The sequence below is a fragment of the Panthera pardus genome, unplaced genomic scaffold (genome assembly GCF_024362965.1).
Source record: "Panthera pardus isolate Hobbes unplaced genomic scaffold, ASM2436296v1 HiC_scaffold_13, whole genome shotgun sequence".
Lineage (NCBI taxonomy): Eukaryota > Metazoa > Chordata > Mammalia > Carnivora > Felidae > Panthera > Panthera pardus.
Window position 1 is genome coordinate 75,402,790 of NW_026526688.1, and position 18,354 is coordinate 75,421,143.

An 18,354-nucleotide genomic window follows, 5' to 3' on the forward strand; every position below is an offset into this window, starting at 1 on the left:
AGAAATTTCAGGACACTAAGAGATTTAGATCAGTGAAGAGTTATTCTTTTTCCTTTTATTTTCTATTCACAAGAAATATTTTTTAAAAATTCAGATGTTACCTACACAGTTTGGGGCTTCTACTGGTGAGATTTGTTCTTCTCTATTGGCAGGAGTTTGAGTAATTCTAGATGTCCCACTTTTTGAGGGAGTCATTCACAGAGAGTTTTGCCCACAGAGAGGAGGATGTATGGACTCCTTTGCTATAACTTCTCTAGTGGCAGAAATAAGGGGCCATGGCAAAAAGTCAATTCCATGTTCTTTACCAGCAACATTCGGTTGTCACTTTACATAATTTGAAGGCAGAGTTTCTCATCTCTCATACTCCCTTATAAGTCCCTTAAAGTCAGAACACACATGTATGCATACGCACACACACTTATGAATGCATTCATCTCTCATGTCAGTGAGGGTCCATGAATGAGGACCTCCCAAGTCCCCAGAGTGCAGGATGCACTTGAGGCCAGGGGACAGGTTTCTGCTCTGCCTCAGTCTCTAGGCCTCTTCTGACCACTTCCCCTCTCCTTCCCAAGCCCTGGGTGGCCCAGGCTGGTCCCCCCGAGCAGCTCAGTGGGACCCGTCTCTCCTCCAGATGGCTACTGCACTCATCGAAATGGCTTGTGATACCTCCATTGCTGTGTCAATTACTGTATCATTGATCTGTCACCCTTTTTATTATTTGTATTACCTCAGTGATTCAAAAATTTTTTGTTAAGAATGGGACATTTTCATTGTCTTTGAAAACATACGTACCGTTGACCCTTGAACTGTACGCAGGGGTTAAGGGGCCTGACCCCCCACCAAGCAATAGAAAATCTATGTATAACTTTTGACCCCCCAAAACCTAACTACTAATAGCCTACTGTTGACTGGAAGCCTTACTGATAATATACAATAATGACACCAAGAACAGTTCATTAATACATATTTTGTATGTTATGTATGTATTATACACTGTATTCTTACAGTACAGTAAGCTGGAGAAAAGAAAACATTACTTAGAAAATCACACGAAAGAGAAACTACATTGATGATACTGTACTGTAGTTCAAAAACTTCATGTATAAGTGGACCTACAAAATTCAACCTGTGTTGTCAAAGGGTCAGCTGTACTTAGCTATTTTCCATGCACATATGTAGTACTATGTATACCAGGAACTATTCTATGCACTCTACAAACATGAACTCACGGAGTTCTCATAACAGCCCTATGTGTATTCAAAAAAACATAACAAGAGCACTATTGCTATCACTGAGGCACAGAGACATTGCCTAACTCATCCTTTACATATTCTAGGGTGCACAGAGGAGTGGGAAGAACGCGTGGCTGGCAGTCAGCCAACTGTAGAAGAATCTGGCTCTGCTGTAATAATTGTGTGACCTCGGTCAAGTCACTAAACCTTTCTGGGATTCATTTCATTTATCTGCAAAATGAGAGGATTGGAACAAGCAGACCCCTAGGTCCTGAACAATTTGAATAGTCTGCGATTCTGTAAGCGTGAAACGTACAATCAAGTTAGTTCAATAAATGTGTTTGCATGTCTACAAATTCTAGTGGGGCCTATAGTCCTTTAGACATTGGCTATATTTTATGAAATTACAATTTTTTTTAAACCTTCACACTGGTTTATTTTTAATTATATTTTCCTTTTTCCCCCCAGTGAACATTTCAGTTGCATGAATCAAAAACAAAACCAAGAAGCCTCACTTATCATGATGAGCACTGAGTAATGTGTAGAGTTACTGAATCACTATATTGTACACTTGAAACTAATATTAACAGTATATGTTAATTCTACTGGAATTTTAAAAAGTCTCGCTTCTATCCCTGTTTCTCTCCATTCAATTAGGTAACAATTTTTATTGGTGTCTTATCCATCCTTACAATTGTTCTTTATGCTACCAATTAATATCTTGAATTCTCTCTTTTTCTTACATAAAAGATAACATTATATATATGTGTCCATTCCTTGTTTGCTTTTCTCACCTCAGAAAACATGCTGGGAATCTTCCCATATTAAAACACAGAGGGGGGCGCCTGGGTGGCGCAGTCGGTTAAGCGTTCGACTTCAGCCAGGTCACGATCTCACGGTCCGTGAGTTCGAGCCCCGCGTCAGGCTCTGGGCTGATGGCTCAGAGCCTGGAGCCTGTTTCCGATTCTGTGTCTCCCTCTCTCTCTGTCCCTCCCCCGTTCATGCTCTGTCTCTCTCTGTCCCAAAAATAAATAAACGTTGAAGGCGTGTTCCAAGATATTTAAAAAAAAAAAAAAAAAAAAAAAAAAACAAAACACAGAGGGCTTCCTCATTTTTTATTGCTGCATATTATTCCATTGTATTATGGACTATAATTTATTTAAACAACTCCCCAACAATAAATATTTGGAGTGTTTCCAATATTTTATATTTATATTTTATATTTTATATTTCATTTCTGTAATATATATATGTATGTATACGTATATATATACATAAAGCATGTAGAAGAGATTTCTAGAAGTAGGATTGCTGAGTGGATGCATAAATGCTGCTATGTTGCAGTAGCTATGGACAGATCCCCTGTCATAGAGTATCTCCATGCTGCATTCGCACCAAATGTAGGACATGTCTGCTCCCCCACGGCCTCACCAACAGAAGATGGGCCCATACTTGGACTTTTGCTAATCTGATGGGTGAGAAATGGTATTTTTTGAGTAGTTTTTCATGTATATTATCTTGTCAGTGAAGTTGAGCACCTTTTCGTATATTTCAGGGCACTTTGCAATTTGTCTTTAGTGTCGTATCCTAGGCTCATTTTTCTGTTGAGTTTTTGGCCTTCTGTTTTTTTAGAAGCTCTTTAATTCATTAGAAAGATTAATGAACTAAAAACATTTCACACTTCTTCTTTTGTCTTTTTATGGTTTTGAAATTATTTTAAAGAACTAATAACTGTTTAATAATTTATTTGATAAATAAAAATCATGAATTCTACTGGAGGTCTCACCAGACACTGAATTTGTTGGCATCTTGATCTTGGACTCCCCAGCCTCTAGAACTATGAGAAATAAATGCTTGTTGTTTAAGCTACCCAGTCTGTAGTATGACTAAGAGTATCACCCTACACCTGAAATATCTGAATAGGTATAGCATATGTAAATGAAACAGGATGCTAAGAAAAAGAACAATCAGAAACCAAGATAGAATTCTCAGAAATTAAAACATTTGATTGTAAAACATTAAAGTTTAATAGCAATGATAGAATTTAAAGTTGAGAAAATCTGGAACATAGAGGAAAAAGAGAATAATGTGGAAAATATGAAGGGAAAAGGCACGGAATATCAATTCCAAAGTTCTGACATCTGCTTTTATTTAAGAGTTCAAAACCGAGAACAATGAAAAAACAAAGGAAAAATAATAAAGGAAATAATAGAAGAAATGGTTCAGAATTTTCCAAACTAAAGGGCTACCAAATGCCTAGGTGGATGAAGAAGAAAAAGATGGGGGAAGAAGGAGAAGGAGGAGGAGGAGGAGGAGGAGGAGGAGGAGGAGGAGGAGGAGGAAGAAGAGGAGAAGGAGGAGGAGAAGAAAGAAATAATGTTTCTAGAACACCAAGGATCAGGAGACTCTAAGAGATACCAAAGAAAAAAAATAAGTCCCTTGTTTTTCCAATCCAACTGTCATCAGGTTTTGAATCCAAACCCACAGATGCCAAAATGCCTTAGAATAAAATTGTTTAAAGTTCTCAGAGCCAAATTATTTTAAAACTAGAATTCTATATCAAACCAAATATTTAAATGTGAATGTCTAATGAACTCTGTTTCAGATATTCAAGAATGAAAGAAGTTACTCCCACATATGCTTACTGAGGGAGTTACTTAGTGTGTCAACTCCAGCAAAACTAAAGCACAACTCCCAGAAAATGGGACATTTTCAAATAGAAGAAATAATACAGTTTTCTAAAAAAAATTCCTGAATACCAATTGTCAGTGACCTAGCAAGCAATTAGTCTAAATTCAAAGAGTATCAATAGACCCTAAAGAAAAATGTTTTCAAGAAGAGTGGAATGGGTTAAAATTAAAAAGTAAAGTGAGTAAAGGCTGGATATGATAAAGAAGGCATATGTTTCTTCTACCAAAAAAGATTACCAAAAAAAAAACAAAAAACAAAAACAAAAAAACCCCACTCAGAAACTCCAGGAAAAACAAAAAAACAATGTACAAATAGAAACTAAAGGTGTAGTATTATTTTGAGCAATTGGATGAGTGTGAGAAAGAAAACTCTATTTGTTCTTGACACATTTTTCTCTGAGTGGTAGCGGGGTCACGACACTGGAACCATAGAAAAGAAATGTAATCATGGTGCACTATTTAGCTAGGTAACAATATTTACACAGCCGTACTGTAAGCAGTGTTTTCTGGTTTTCAGTTTTTAGAATTGACTATAAACAAAGCAGGGGAAACTTAATAATTGTGGTTACAGAATAGACAGAATTGGGGAGGGAGAAGAGGGTAGGGAGGTGGAAGAAAGAGACGTTTGACTTCCATCTTCATTTTACTGAACGAGCAGTCAAAGGTATCATTGACTGTCGATGGAACAAGAATTAGAGGTTTGTCTATAGTTACAAGAGTAACAGGGAAACCAAAATAGCTAAGACTTTCAAAACTTAGGAGGGAGTGGAGCGACATAAATTAAAACCTTATCTACCCTAAAAGGAAGTGGATAGATAATGCCTACTAAGGCTGTTGATCAAGGCACAGCAGTGTAAACATATTATTTGAAGATTCAGAAGAAACCACAAGCAGAACTAAAAATGGAAACCGGTTAAAGTCTGTCATCTATGGGATGTGAATGAGGGTGAAGAGAGGTGGGTCAGGGTACCGTTTCTTCACATTTACAAAATCTTTTGGACCACGTGATGTTTGAATCGTGTGCATGAATCATTCTGATAAAATTTGAATGTGAGTCCTGGAGACCTGTTTCCCTGCCACATCATTAAAATACTAAAATGGATTATGAAATAAATGAAATATTCACAATAAAGTGAGAGAAAGCAGAGAGACTCAGACAGGTTAAGTGATTTTTCCAACTCACACTGGCCCGTGGCTGATAAGTAGGAGAGCTGGAATTTGAAAAGTGACTGTATGCCCACTGGGCAAGCCACCACTGAGCCTGGATGAGAAAGATGCCGTCTCTGCCATCCAAGAATATAGTCTAAGTGAGGTATTACCAGCCCTTCGAGGACCTTCCTTTCCTACACATCTGGTCCAGCTAAGCCCCCAGGCTCAGTCCTGAGCCTTGCACAGATTGAACCTCTTGTCTCCTTCCTCCTCCTGGACAAGATAGGCAGTCGCCAGTAGAAGTTGATCCTTCCTCCATCCTTTGGTGGTTTTGCCTATTAAAAGGCATCGTTCTCATCCTGGACCCAGCCTCTCATCTGCGTTTATTGCTTCCTTGTTAAGCAAGAAGAATTAGAATATTGAGAATTTTTACTTCCAATGGGGAGCTTGACAGAACGCCTTAAAGACTATAATCTAGAAACATAAATTAAATATGTATTTACTAGCTAGGAGGCCATTAGAGAAGAAATCCAAGGTCTTAGGAGGCAACATACAACCACCTAGTTGAGCCCTAAGAAATAAAATATAGACTGACAACGTCAGAGTTTGGAGGGAGGGAGCCTCTTCCCTGAATGTTGGAAAGACTTGATGAAGTTTTTGAATGTTGGGTTTAATAGAGATCAGAGACGGGCCTGGAGGTAAATAAGCTTTGCCAGGTGGCAGGAACGTGGTCGCACTTCTGGGCGGGAGACTCATGTAGGGTCATTAGCTGATGGGTGTTTTGGGCTCTGGGCAGGAGGGAGGTGACCTGGCCTTCCCTGAGTGTTGATGCAAAGCCTGATTGGAAAACCATCTGTTTTTCTTTAAGATCTCTCCTGAGGAGCCCTGCACATTGCCAGTAGATCCAATGGGAGACGAGGGGTACTCTGTAAAGTGGTCCTCAGTCTCCTGCGAGGTTGCAGAATTTGTAGGATGCCAGGTGTCCGTGTACACATTCATGTGCAAAGCAGGCATGGATTCTGTCTTAGACAAACTACCTTTTCCCACATGTATATACATGCTCTTGTGATTAGTAAGATACAATAGTTTTATTTATTTATTTTTAAACACAAATATTTTTTTACTGTTTATTTTTGAGAGAGAGAGACAGAGACAGAGACAGAGAGTGAGTGGGGGCGGGGGTGGGGGGAGCAGAGAGAGGGAGACACAGAATCCAAAGCAGGCTCCAGGCTCTGAGCTGTCAGCACAGAGCCCTGACACAGGGCTAGAACTCATGAGCCACGAGATCATGACCTGAGCTGAAGTTGGGTGCTTAATTGACTGAGCCACCCAGGGGTCCTTAAATACAAATAATTTTAAAGAATTATTCAATGGACAGCAATGTTTTACATTATGTGGTTTCACAAAGGACATTAAAAATACAACCATAGGTCTTTTCTCTGCTTCCCCTGCCCCTCATTAGTTTTCCATGTCACGCTCAGATGGCTATGCTTTCTTTTAAAGCACTTAACACAATTTCTAATTGTATTTTTATTTTCATGGCCATTTATTTTATGTCAGTCTCCTACTAAACTATAAGCTTCATGAGGGCAAAGAATGCATCCGTTTTTCTCACAAATTGTATTCCTAATTCCGAGTAAAATGCCCGGCACGTAGTAAGTGCTCAGTAAATATTTGTTAAGCAAATGAATGAGGTGACAGGGCTGGGGAAGGGTGTTCAAAAATTTTTTTGTTTGATTATTAAAAAGTTTGGAGAGCAACAATCTGGTTATTTTATAAATATAACCAAGACCCAGAGGAGCCAAGAGACTCACCAAAGAGACATGTTGTTTCGTTGCAAATATGGAGGCAAGCCCAGCATAGTGATCTGTCCAACATCATTGCCAATTTCTGATAACATTTATTTTTGAGCTTATTTGCAAGTAATGTGATGCTGGACATGATTCAAAGCACATCAGGCAGAGGCTCAGCCTCTTTAGTGATTATAATCAAAAAAGTGTCCGGTGGATATTTTGGGTTGACAGTTTCTCAGAAGGTTTACCATAAACTGTATACTTAGTCTCCCTGACCCCAGGATGTATAATGGTGTCAGTTACAAACAATCGTTTGCTAAAAGAGGGGACTCCATTTTTTGCGGCCCCCTCCCCACTCCATTTACCCCTGAGTCCTTTCTTGACCCCGAAATTAGACTGTGCTATTTATGGAATAACTAACACTAGAGAGAATTATTCTAGGTGCTGTGGGGAAATACACAGGACTTACTAGGCATGGTACCTGCTTTAGAGGTGAAAACAAGCAAGTCTGCATTTATTTTCCTTTGTAGCTGGCGTTCTTTCCAAAGATCTATTCTGGGTACTCAGCAGCTGCAGAATTGACCTGCAAATAAATTCAACCACACTCACAGTTCCTAAAAATGACTGTGACCAGTTCACTCACAGAGGTGAGATGAGAAGAAAATATTTTCAGAGAGAGCAGAGGTACATAAGAAAAAGGTGCATAAAATAAGAAAAAAAAAGAAAAAAAAAAGTCTCGAGACTGCATTGCCTAAACCCAACACAAATTCTTGGAGAAAAATCTCAATAGGCATCCTACATGGGGCCCTGGCAGCAGCCTGCAGGGTGTATCATTCCCCTTCTCCATTTATGGCCATCTGCTGCCATTGCTTGACAAGGAAAGTAGGTGGGAATACTTAAAGACTCAACACTCTGGTCCCCATGAACTGGGACTCCCAGCTCTGGAGTCAAGGCTGAGAAATAGGGTGACCAAAACAAATTTTTTAAAGGCAAAATTTCCTTTCACTTTGATAATTGATAGCAGTATCTGAATTTCCCTTTTTTTAATGTTTATTGATTTTGAGAGACAGAGAGAGAGCATGCAAATGAGTGGGGAAGGGACAGAAAGGGACTGAGAGAGAGAATCCCAAGGAGACTACACATTGTCAGCGCAGAGCCCGACACAGGGCTTGAACCCATGAACCGTGAGATCGTGACCTGAGCCGAAATCAAGAGTCGGATGCTTAACTGACTGAGCCAGGCAGGGCCCCCCTGGGTTTCTACAATACCTTTCCTCAGGTCATTTAGGTTGGCGTACTCAGAGAAGACGTCAGGGCAGAGAGTGGTATAAATAGCTAGGTGACTGGTGATGGCAAGGGGCCTGCAGCTTGCTTGGGTATGGGCTGCAAGACCGTGCATTTTGGCTACCTTTCATGTCCCCTCACCCTCAGGACCCTGGCAGAGGACATTGTAGAGGAGGAAGAATAATTTCAAAAGGAATTTTTCCTCTACCATTCTAAATTCTTAGCTGAGACTCCCTATCATAAAAAGGCCGATTAACAAATATAATTACATACATATATACATACATACATATGCCCCACAAAGATATGAGATTCAAAGGCAGCCTGGCAATTGAGGCTTATATACCATCCTGAGATGAGGAAAGGCATAGGGGGTCAACCTCTCTTTCTGTCTCCTGGGCTATTTGGGAGGGAAACAAGGTTCGTGGGAGATCAGCCATGTGCCAGGAGCTGTCCTGGGCATTTTACGTATAATAAGCCACTTAATCTACGCAACCACTCAGCGAGGGGTTTAACATTCTCTTCATCTCACAGATATTAAGAATAAACAAGTTCAGAAACATTAAGTTCCTTGCCCAAGGTCACACAGCTAATACATGGTGGAGGCAAGATTGGAAGCCATAATTTTTTTTTATCACAAAGCTAAGATTTACTTACAGGCAGGAACTGTGTTTACATCTACAAAGAAGCCCTCCAGACACCGTGGACACAGTAGCATTGTGACAGACTTTAGGGAGAACTGGGACCTTCGTGGACCCCCGTCTTTTGCACTTGAGGATTTGCTGCTTCCTGCCTTGCAGGGTAAGAGGGCAGAGCCCTGCTTTGGTTCCTCTGCAGAAACAAGCAGGTGCATGACAGATACAGCAAGTTCACTCTTCAGACCTTTCTGTGAAACTGCAGAATGTTCTGTTTCATGTTTCCTAAATTATTTGCAACAGGCAGCTGTGCTTGGTCAAAATCCCAGAGGTGCTGTGGGATTCCAGACAGGGTGGGGGCTGCTGCCCTGCTCCCTCTGGCTGGGAATAATACAATTCACAAATGTGGAGCATCTGGGGAATTTAGGGGCTAAAAAGAGAAGCTCCTGGCTGGAAGTGGCTAAGATTCCTGGACCTTCGTGGTGTCGGGGAATCGTTTCAGGGATGTTTTGCTTCTGCTGTGGAGCTAATAATAAACCAGCCACGTATTGACAGTCACTGTGTGCAGGCACTGTACGAAAGGACCTTTTACAGGTACTATCTGCACCCCTTCCATCCATCCTGATTGCATTCAGCCTCTCAACTACCTTGAGAGGTAGACGTTAGCAAGGACACATTGCGGATAAGTAAATGGAGGCTTGGAGATCATCAAGAACTCGTTCAAGTTTTCACAGCTTTAAGGCCAAGTTGGGATTCAAACCCAGGCTGCTTGACCTGAATGTTCGTATATTTTTTTAATTTTTTAATGTTGATTTATTTTGAGAGAGAGATGGTGGAGGAGCAGAGAGAGAGAGAGAGAGAGAGAGAGAGAGAAAGGGAGAGAGAGAATCCCAAGCAGGCTCTGTGCTGTCAGCACAGAGTTCCCCTGCACTCCCCCCCATGGGGCTCGATCCCAGGAACCGGGAGATCATGACCTGAGCCAAAACCAAGAGTTGGATACTTAACCAACTGAACCACCCAGGCACCCCCTGAATGTTCGCATTTTTAACAACAGTAAATTGCTGCCAATGAATTTATTGTGAAGTTAACAAATACATCAGACAGGCTTTTCTCTATTTCATACTCTACCCAGCGAATGTTTGGGCAATTAAGATAGTTTGAGTTCACTTATGAGGGGAATGGAAAAACAGCACTTGGGCTTGTCCCAGTTACATGAATTAATTCTGTCTTGGGGTTCTGATGGCAGCGTAAACCAAAGAGCCCAGAATCCCATGATGAAATTATATCGTTAAAGTCCTTGGCAGCCTAGCTATTATTTTATGTAAAATATATGCATGGCTTCTGAGAATTCCTCTCCACCAGCAGACAGGATGAAAAAAAATATTAGCAATGATAGGATTCTTTGCTATCGTGCCGGTATTTATGTGCCATTATTGATAGGAATGTTGCTTGTTTGGAATCTGGAAGGTAAACAGAGTTTCAAATTCCAACCCTCTATTGTGGAAAGTAATAACCCTGCAGCATGGCCATGCAAATTAAGGAACTCTGAAACCCCAAACCTCCAATCATAGCACCGGCACACCAACATTCCAAACACGCCTCTCTCCCCAAAGAGAGCCTGGCTCATGCCACGGAATCTTTTCAGAGCCAGCATCAAAGGCTGTGTGAGGCTCAGTATTTGGGACATCTCGTTGCAGCAGCAGTCCCAACGTGGGGTGAGGTCAGTGAGGGCAAATAACTAAATAGTTTTCTCCAAAACGCCATAGTTGGAATTCCCTCTCCTGGCCTGGGTTCCCTTGCCCCCCCCCCCCCCCGCCGCCACCCCCCCTCCCCTCCCCGCCCTTGCTCTCACACATCTCTGAGCTTTACAAAGTCCTTCGGGCACAGTGCCTGGCTGGTCCCCCACCCCACCCACCTGCCACACAGGGCATTGCCCAGCCCAGGCATAAAAGCACTTTCCTCCTGCAGTGAGGGACCAAGCTCAGTGCTCAAGACACGCCCAGGCTATCTATAGAAAATCCCTCTGGGGGTTCTGCTGACAAGTCACTCGAGATCCCTCCTTGGGCTTTATTATGTCACAGGAACCCTGAATGGAATGCAGAGGATTAAATTCCAAGCCCTTCCCAGTCGGCTGGGTCTCCAAGGAGGGGAGCCAGCAGCTTTTAGTCTGGTTTAGTGGCCATCTGGGCTCTCAGGTGCCCCCTACTGAGTGTTTTCATACCTCTGGTCGTGACGACTGCAGAGGCTCAGTGCAATAGTCCAGGGCTCCTGAAGGAAAGCCTGGGGTCTGCCGGCAGCTAGACCCTCTGCTCTCTTACAGCCTCCCACATACATGGACAGTAGGATAAGAATGTAGTTTTGACCCTCAGAGCTCACTGAGTGGGTTTGAGCAAGTTGCTACTCTCCCCCGAGCTTTGTTTTCCAAAAGAACCCCTGGCCCATGAAACTGTCAACATCACGACCTTGTGGAAGTTGGGGGGTGTGTGCAGGCAAAGGGGAGATCTCAGCAAGTGCGGAGAGGGAGTTTGGAGACCCCAGTGGCAGGTACAGGTCCACATGCATTGAAAGATGACAAGAGGGTCGCCTGGGTGGCTCAGTCAGTTAAGCGTCCGACTTCGGCTCAGGTCACGATCTCACGGTCCACGAGTTCGAGCCCCGCGTCGGGCTCTGGGCTGATGGCTCGGAGCCTGGAGCCTGCTTCCGATGCTGTGTCTCCTCTCTCTGCCCCTCCCCCATTCATGCTCTGTCTCTCTCTGTCTCAAAAATAAATAAACGTTAAAAAAAAAAAAAATTAAAAAAAAAAAAGAAAGATGACAAGAAAGATGCCAGAGCAAAGAAACACTTCAAGCTTGGGCTAATTCTTTTAAAAGGCAAGGGTATTGGTAGGTTACTTAAATCTAACAGCCCTGTGTATTTCTCATCTGTAATATGGGAGTACTAATGTTACCTGCTAGATAGGTCTGTGGTGATGAATATATGAGTTAATTCATCAAAAGTGCTTCAAATGGGTGCCTGGCATGTACTAAGACACCTGTTCTTATTATTATTCTATAAGTGATTTATTATTGTTGTTGTTATTATTACAAGATCCCAGAGCTTTTATAGACTACAATACTTTGGAAAGTTCGCTAGTTTTGGTAACATTTATTGCACAATTATGGCATGTCAGTCATTCTGCTGAGCATTTAAAATAATCTACCATTTCAGAACAGCCCCATCCAGTAAATACTATCATTTCCATTTTTTAACTGTGAAGAACCTGAGGTGTTAGTGACTTGCCCTAGGTCAGAGAGCTGGGAAGTGACTGGGCAAATGCGGTCATTCCTGTCCCATCAGAGCTTGCCCAGGATGGATTCCTCTCTGGCTGTTTCAACTTGAACACTCCCTTGACCTTGCTGGGTCTCCTATGCAGATAACAGGTCAGACATTAATACCTGCTTTCTTTCCTTCACACGGTTGTCTCCAGGAAAGTGCTGCACAAACACACGTTCTGCCCAAGAGTGGGAGGAATTTAATCTTCATACAGGAAGGTAAGTCAAAGGAGGAAAGAGAGAGCTTGAACAGTCACAGGGGGCCTGTATTTTCATAGGATTGTCCTGTTCCTTCTCAGAGAACAAAAAAAGAAACTAAGGGGACATAGTGCACATTTGATTGAAGCCAGAAGCCCAGGGAGGCTCCTGTAGTCCTGGGAAGGCCACTTGTGCTATGAAAAGTAGATGGTTCATCACTTTCAGAATCTGTCAGATCTTGAATCTTTCAGTGTGTGCGCACGCACACAGGCACACAAACACGCTGACGTTCTCGGTAATAATGCATCACTGGCTTCCACCTTTAGCAGAGTATATGAAACATGTAAACAAATAATAAATTATGCCTGTGCCAACGGGGCATAGAAGCAGTAACTATAAAATACTACCCAGGGGAGAGAAAGTTTATTGAGACTGTGATAGAACACCCCAATCTCATTGCCAATGGCATTATTTCACACCCAGAGTAAGCTGGCAGGGTTGTTACTTCTTGAAGGAGAGCTTTGTCTTTTTCTTTTTTCTTAAACATCAGATTTTTTTTCCCCCTTTAAACAATGCAAATCTTTCCTTCTGCAGGGATCTTGAAGAGCAGATTCCTTCCATTGTTATAAAAGGGATGCAGGTTGCAAAGAATGGAGAAATTCCTGAGAGGAAGTTTTTAAGTACTGCTAATTTGGCAAGGTGGGTGTTATGGTGTCTTTCTTTTACATTAAAGGCAGACCTTGCTTGGTTCTTAGGGGGAAAGGAAAAGATCATGTCCCTGTTGGACCCTGGGTTAAGAGATGATGCCACATAGACTAGAGCAATGGATTCCATGGTGGGGTGTCATGCCCAGAGGTGTGCTATCCCCAAATAATCCATTTGAAGTAAAGAAAGTATTGAATTTTTTAGATTTATTTGTATGCTATCAATACAAAACCATTTGGGGGGGAGCTGTTTGGGTTTAAATATATATAAAGCATAGGGCACCTGGGTGGTTCAGTTGGTTAAGCGTCTGACTTCAGCTCAGTTCATGATCTCGCAGTTTGTGAGTTCAAGCCCCGCGTCGGGCTCCATGCTGACAGCTCGGGGCCTGGAGCCAGCTTCTAATTCTGCATCCCCCTCTCTCTCTCTGCCCTTCCACAGCTCACGCTCTGTCTCTCTTTCTCAAAAATAAATAAACATTAAAAAAATTTTTTAATAATAAATAAATAAATACATACATATAAAGCATGATGAACTTCCCATGTACCCATATAACCATCATCCAATTTCAAAAATTATCAATTCGTGGCTAGTCTGTTTTCCTCTATTCATCCACCTACCTGTTCCACCCCCTTCTCCACCCACATTATTTGAAGCAAATGCCACCGGATAGGTTGGGAAAGGCAGTCTTGCACATGCAGTCATTGGGCACCCCTCACCACCTCCCAGAACACTTCTTTATCAAGAGATAAAGTGCCCACCCAGCCTATGCTGGGGTTATTGCCTTGTGTGGGAGTATCTTCCCCTATTTTAGGCTCAGTGAATGTTCCTTTGTTCTAAGCATACACATCAATGGCCCTCAGGCCTCCAGTCTTCAGTATTTCAGACCTCATGGGGGAGAAGTTAGGGTCCTTCCACAGGATCTATGTGATTTATGATCACAGCTCAGAGCCTGGAGACTGCTTTGGATTCTTTGTCTCCCTCTCTCTCTCTGCCCCTCCCCACCTTAAGCTCTGTCTCTCTCTCAAAAATGAATAAACATTAAAAAAATAAAAAAAAAATCTTCCCTCTTTAAAAATGTAACCACAATACCAAATTTATATTCTAGAAGGATCAATGATAATTTCTCCATATAATTTAATATCTAGTCAGTGTTTAAATTTCTTCAGTCGTCCTATATATATTTTTTACAGTTTGAATTGGGATCCAAACCAAGACTGTATGTTGTGATGGAGAAAATATGTTCCTTATATCCCTTTTAATCCCAATCCCTATTGGTTCTTCGCTCAACCTCTTATTCTCTAATTTTGCAAACTTTTGTTGAAAAACTTGGATTATTTTTCCTGGTTAACCTTCCAGAGGCTGGATTCTGCTGATTATACTTCCATGGTATCACTTACCATGTGCTTTTATCCCTTGTATTTCCTATAAATGAAAACTCAAGAGACTCCCTCAGTTTCAAATTAAATATTTCTGGCAAGAACACTTTGTTGAGGGTGCTATGGACAACTGTTGGGAGAACATAATATTTGCTTGTCGTGTGTGTGTGTGTGTGTTTGTGTGTGTGTGATATCAGCAATCTGTGATGATCATTGCCAAATCCTGTAATTCACTAGGGATTACAAAATGTGGTATTCTAATTCTATCTAGCTGTCCTCATTTATTAGCTGGAATACTTCGTAAGGAGAATCTTCTCATTAGCCTTTTGTTAACCCTGAGGCACAGTTCTGATAGGAAAGGCAGGACAAATGATTCTTTTGCTTTACCGGTTTTCAAAATAATTAGTTCCTTACCTAGTATTTTCTAAAAGTGATTACCACGGTATTTTTTAAGTATTGCTATAAACGTATGAATTTACATATATATAATGTGGTCTAAGCCATTGTGGTCCCTGCAAGTGTCCTAATTTTTGGCCAGTGGAAACCTATTCACGTTGGCTCCTGAGTCCTTTTGGCATGACCCCAATAATAATTGACATCTTCCTTGCTTTCTGGTATGACAAGATGCTCCAGGAGCACTTCCCAGACTTCTCCAAGGAGCAGATTCCTTTTAATGGGAGATGGTATTTAGAAACCACAGTCTGTACTTAGAGTTAGATTGTCCTTTTATTTTAAATTCGAATGTACATAATATATTAATACTATGGTAGATACATATAATTTATACATGACAAAGAAACACATATACCCAGTAGAGAGAGTTTAGAGACTACTTGTTTCATGTATATATCTGGTAAAAGTGCTTGAATTCTGATACTGAGCTCTCTTCCTTTCTAGCTGTTTAGGCTTAGTCAAGTTCTTTGTTCTTTCTGAATCAATTTCTTCAAGTGTAAAATGAACAACATAGTCATAGCCACTTCAGAGGATATTGTGATGACCAAATAAGATAGATAGTAGATAAAGATAGAGAGATAAGCAGATGACAGGTTAATAGATAGATGATTGATAGATAGATAGATAGATAGATAGATATAGATACATACATACATACATACATGCCCTGACCTCACTCAACAAATGAAAGCTATTCATAATGTATCAACTAAGACCAATATTGATAGAGCCCCTCTATTACAGAAGATACTCTGTGTGCTCTCAAGGAGCTTGCGAACCAGAGGACTAGAGAAGCACTACACACAAGGAAACTCATGCAGCATCCATTCTCCCAAAGACATATTGAGTAATATGAAGATTAAGTCTTTTGGAAGGTCAGAGGAGAAACCCCTGGCGCCTGGAGAGGTCTGGAAGTCTTTGTGAGAAACATAGGGTTTTAGCTGTGCCCTGAAGGCTCACCTGAAAAGGCGGGAGTGGGATGAGGTTGCAGGGAGGGCATGCTGGGGTGGGGGAGATGGTCAGGTGCAGAAAGAAGGGAAGGCAACGAAACAGTAGTAGGTAGAGAAGCTGTGGGAAGAAATAGTCCCAGGAAGGAATGAGTGCTCCAAGGTCCCAACCCTCCACAGAGGTGAGCCAGGGGAGGACAGGAAACAGGACCCTGTTGGCTATAAGAGCACGTTTTATCTCTCAGTGATGGAGGGAAGCCAGGCTGCATCTAAGAGGTAGAAAGGGGACATGGTGTGCACAGAAGGGCTCCTGGTGGTCAGTCTGTAGAAGGACAAAGCAGCCCATGCACAAGACAGCCACAGTGCCATCTAGAATCACATACACTGCCCTGGTATGTGGCAGGCATCCCCCGCCAGAAAGGAGATGTTGCAGGAAAATAGAGACTTTCAAAGTGGCTTTGATGACCCTAGCCCCAGGAACCCCAAAGACTAGGCTCTCATCAGCAAAACCAACACCAGGAACAACTGAAACACAGCGCCCGCCTTTAAAAACCCTGGTAGGAATCTGGCTCCCATCTGCTGGGCCATGTCAGGAGCTCACATTCTCAGGATTTCCTGCCAGGCACTGTGTTAAGCACTTAACATACGTTCTCCCATTTAGTCCTCATCGTCAGCCTCCAAGATAGATAAAGTGTTCCTATCTAACAGATGAAAACACTGAGGGTACCAGAAGTGCAGCAATTTATTGCAAGTTAAGTACAAACTGAAGGTTGGATTCAAAATCAAGTCTGCCTCCAAAACCCTTTCCCCTACACTTTCCACTTTCCACTATTACTGACTGGCCCTTAAAATGATGATCCAATTCATTCAGTACAGAATCTATGGTCCCTCATGTTATAAGCTGCTGTTTATTGAACATGTGCCCGGCCCAATCCACATATCTTGCATATCTTAACTCTTTCGGTTCTCTCACGCCTTATGAGAGACTGCTCTAGTAGTCATGTTGGGAATTGAGGCCCAGAGAGGTTAAATAACCTATCCCAGGTCACATAGTGTGTGCGGACAGTGCAAGGATTCAAACCCATCTGGATCCAGAGCCTGCATACTTGACCTTGTGCTGTACTCTGCCACACAGTGGGCGCCCATGTGGGCCAGGTGTCTTCTCCATCCCATGTTTCCTTTCTAATGCAATCACGTGCCCACCCAGGAAGCACCGTGGGTGAGCAAGCAGGAAGGCTGGCTTCACTGAAATAGCCTGGGAACAAGATGTCAGAGGTGGCAGGTAGGCGGTTCTATGCTAACGACATCTGTTTCCTTGCAGTGTCAGCTCCGATGCTAACGTGAGGTTAGTTCCATTCCTTTTGGCACTTGGTTTTGGGAATCTGAAAAGTCTGAGTTTTCGGGGTAACGGTGCACATACCAGGGAGAGGGCCCATCCAACTACTCTGGCCTCAGGATTTTCTTTTTTTAATTAAAAATTCTTCTTGGGAAATTTCACAGGGAGAGTACGAGCAGGTGGTGTTAAGAGTGGGGGGAGAAAAATCTTCTTTGTCCCTTGGGGACTAAGAGCAACGCCTGTTCTACTGAGATTTGCGGTCCAATTTATCTTCCTTAAATGACCACATAGGAAAATGATGACAGCAGCGAAGCGACATTAGAAATGTGAAATGGATAAATAAAACGTGGGTGAGCACTCTGGCTGTTGAACCCACTTGAAAAATGGAGATCTAAAGAGCACACAAACCAAACTAGAAGAGGCCTTTAGAAAGAAGGCACCGGAACAAATGTCAAATGTTTATCGGAACAAAAAGAGAAACTGATGTGCACAAGCCCTCAGGCCCCTTGCAGGGTCCTTTCTTCTTGAGCAAGGCTGAACATTTCCACAGGTCATTTCCCCGCAGTAGTTCCAGCTGCTTCTAGTAATGACGGAGCAGCGCGTAGCGATCGGAGCGGAAGGGGCCTTCGAGGTCACACTTTCTAGTCCGACCACTTCACGCTGCAAATGAGAAGCCAGGCCCAGAGAGATGAAGTGACATGGCCTGATATTTGATGTGTGTTTTCTTGGGGGATGTTTACAGAAATCAAATCATCTCTCAGATCGGCGTGCAGGCTGAAGCAGCGGCAACCACCGACATCCCTGAACCCTACGACGGTCGGGACACCGGAGAGGGGCCAACATGATGTCATCCAGTCTTCACAGCAGCCGGTGAGACTGGTACTGCACAGCCCGCACTTTCAGAGGGCACCGAGGCCTGGAGGGAGATTAAGGGTCTTGCCCACGGTCACAAATGCTAGAAAGTGTCAAAGCCGCATCTCAACCTGGCCCTGGCGCCCAATCCCCTGCTCCTTCTGAGAATAGGCAAATAGTAGAATAAGCCAGGACATACCTCCTGGAATATTATTTTACAATTAAAAGTTATTATGAACTTTATGTTGTAACATGGTAAATGCTCATTATATGCTGTTTAGTGAAAACTGTAATACTCAGTGTAAAAACATGCAGAAGAAAAGTGGAAGTAGAATGTTTAAATGCTAACAGTGGCTGAGAGGTACGATAGGCTTCTTCTTTTCCCTGCTTTTTA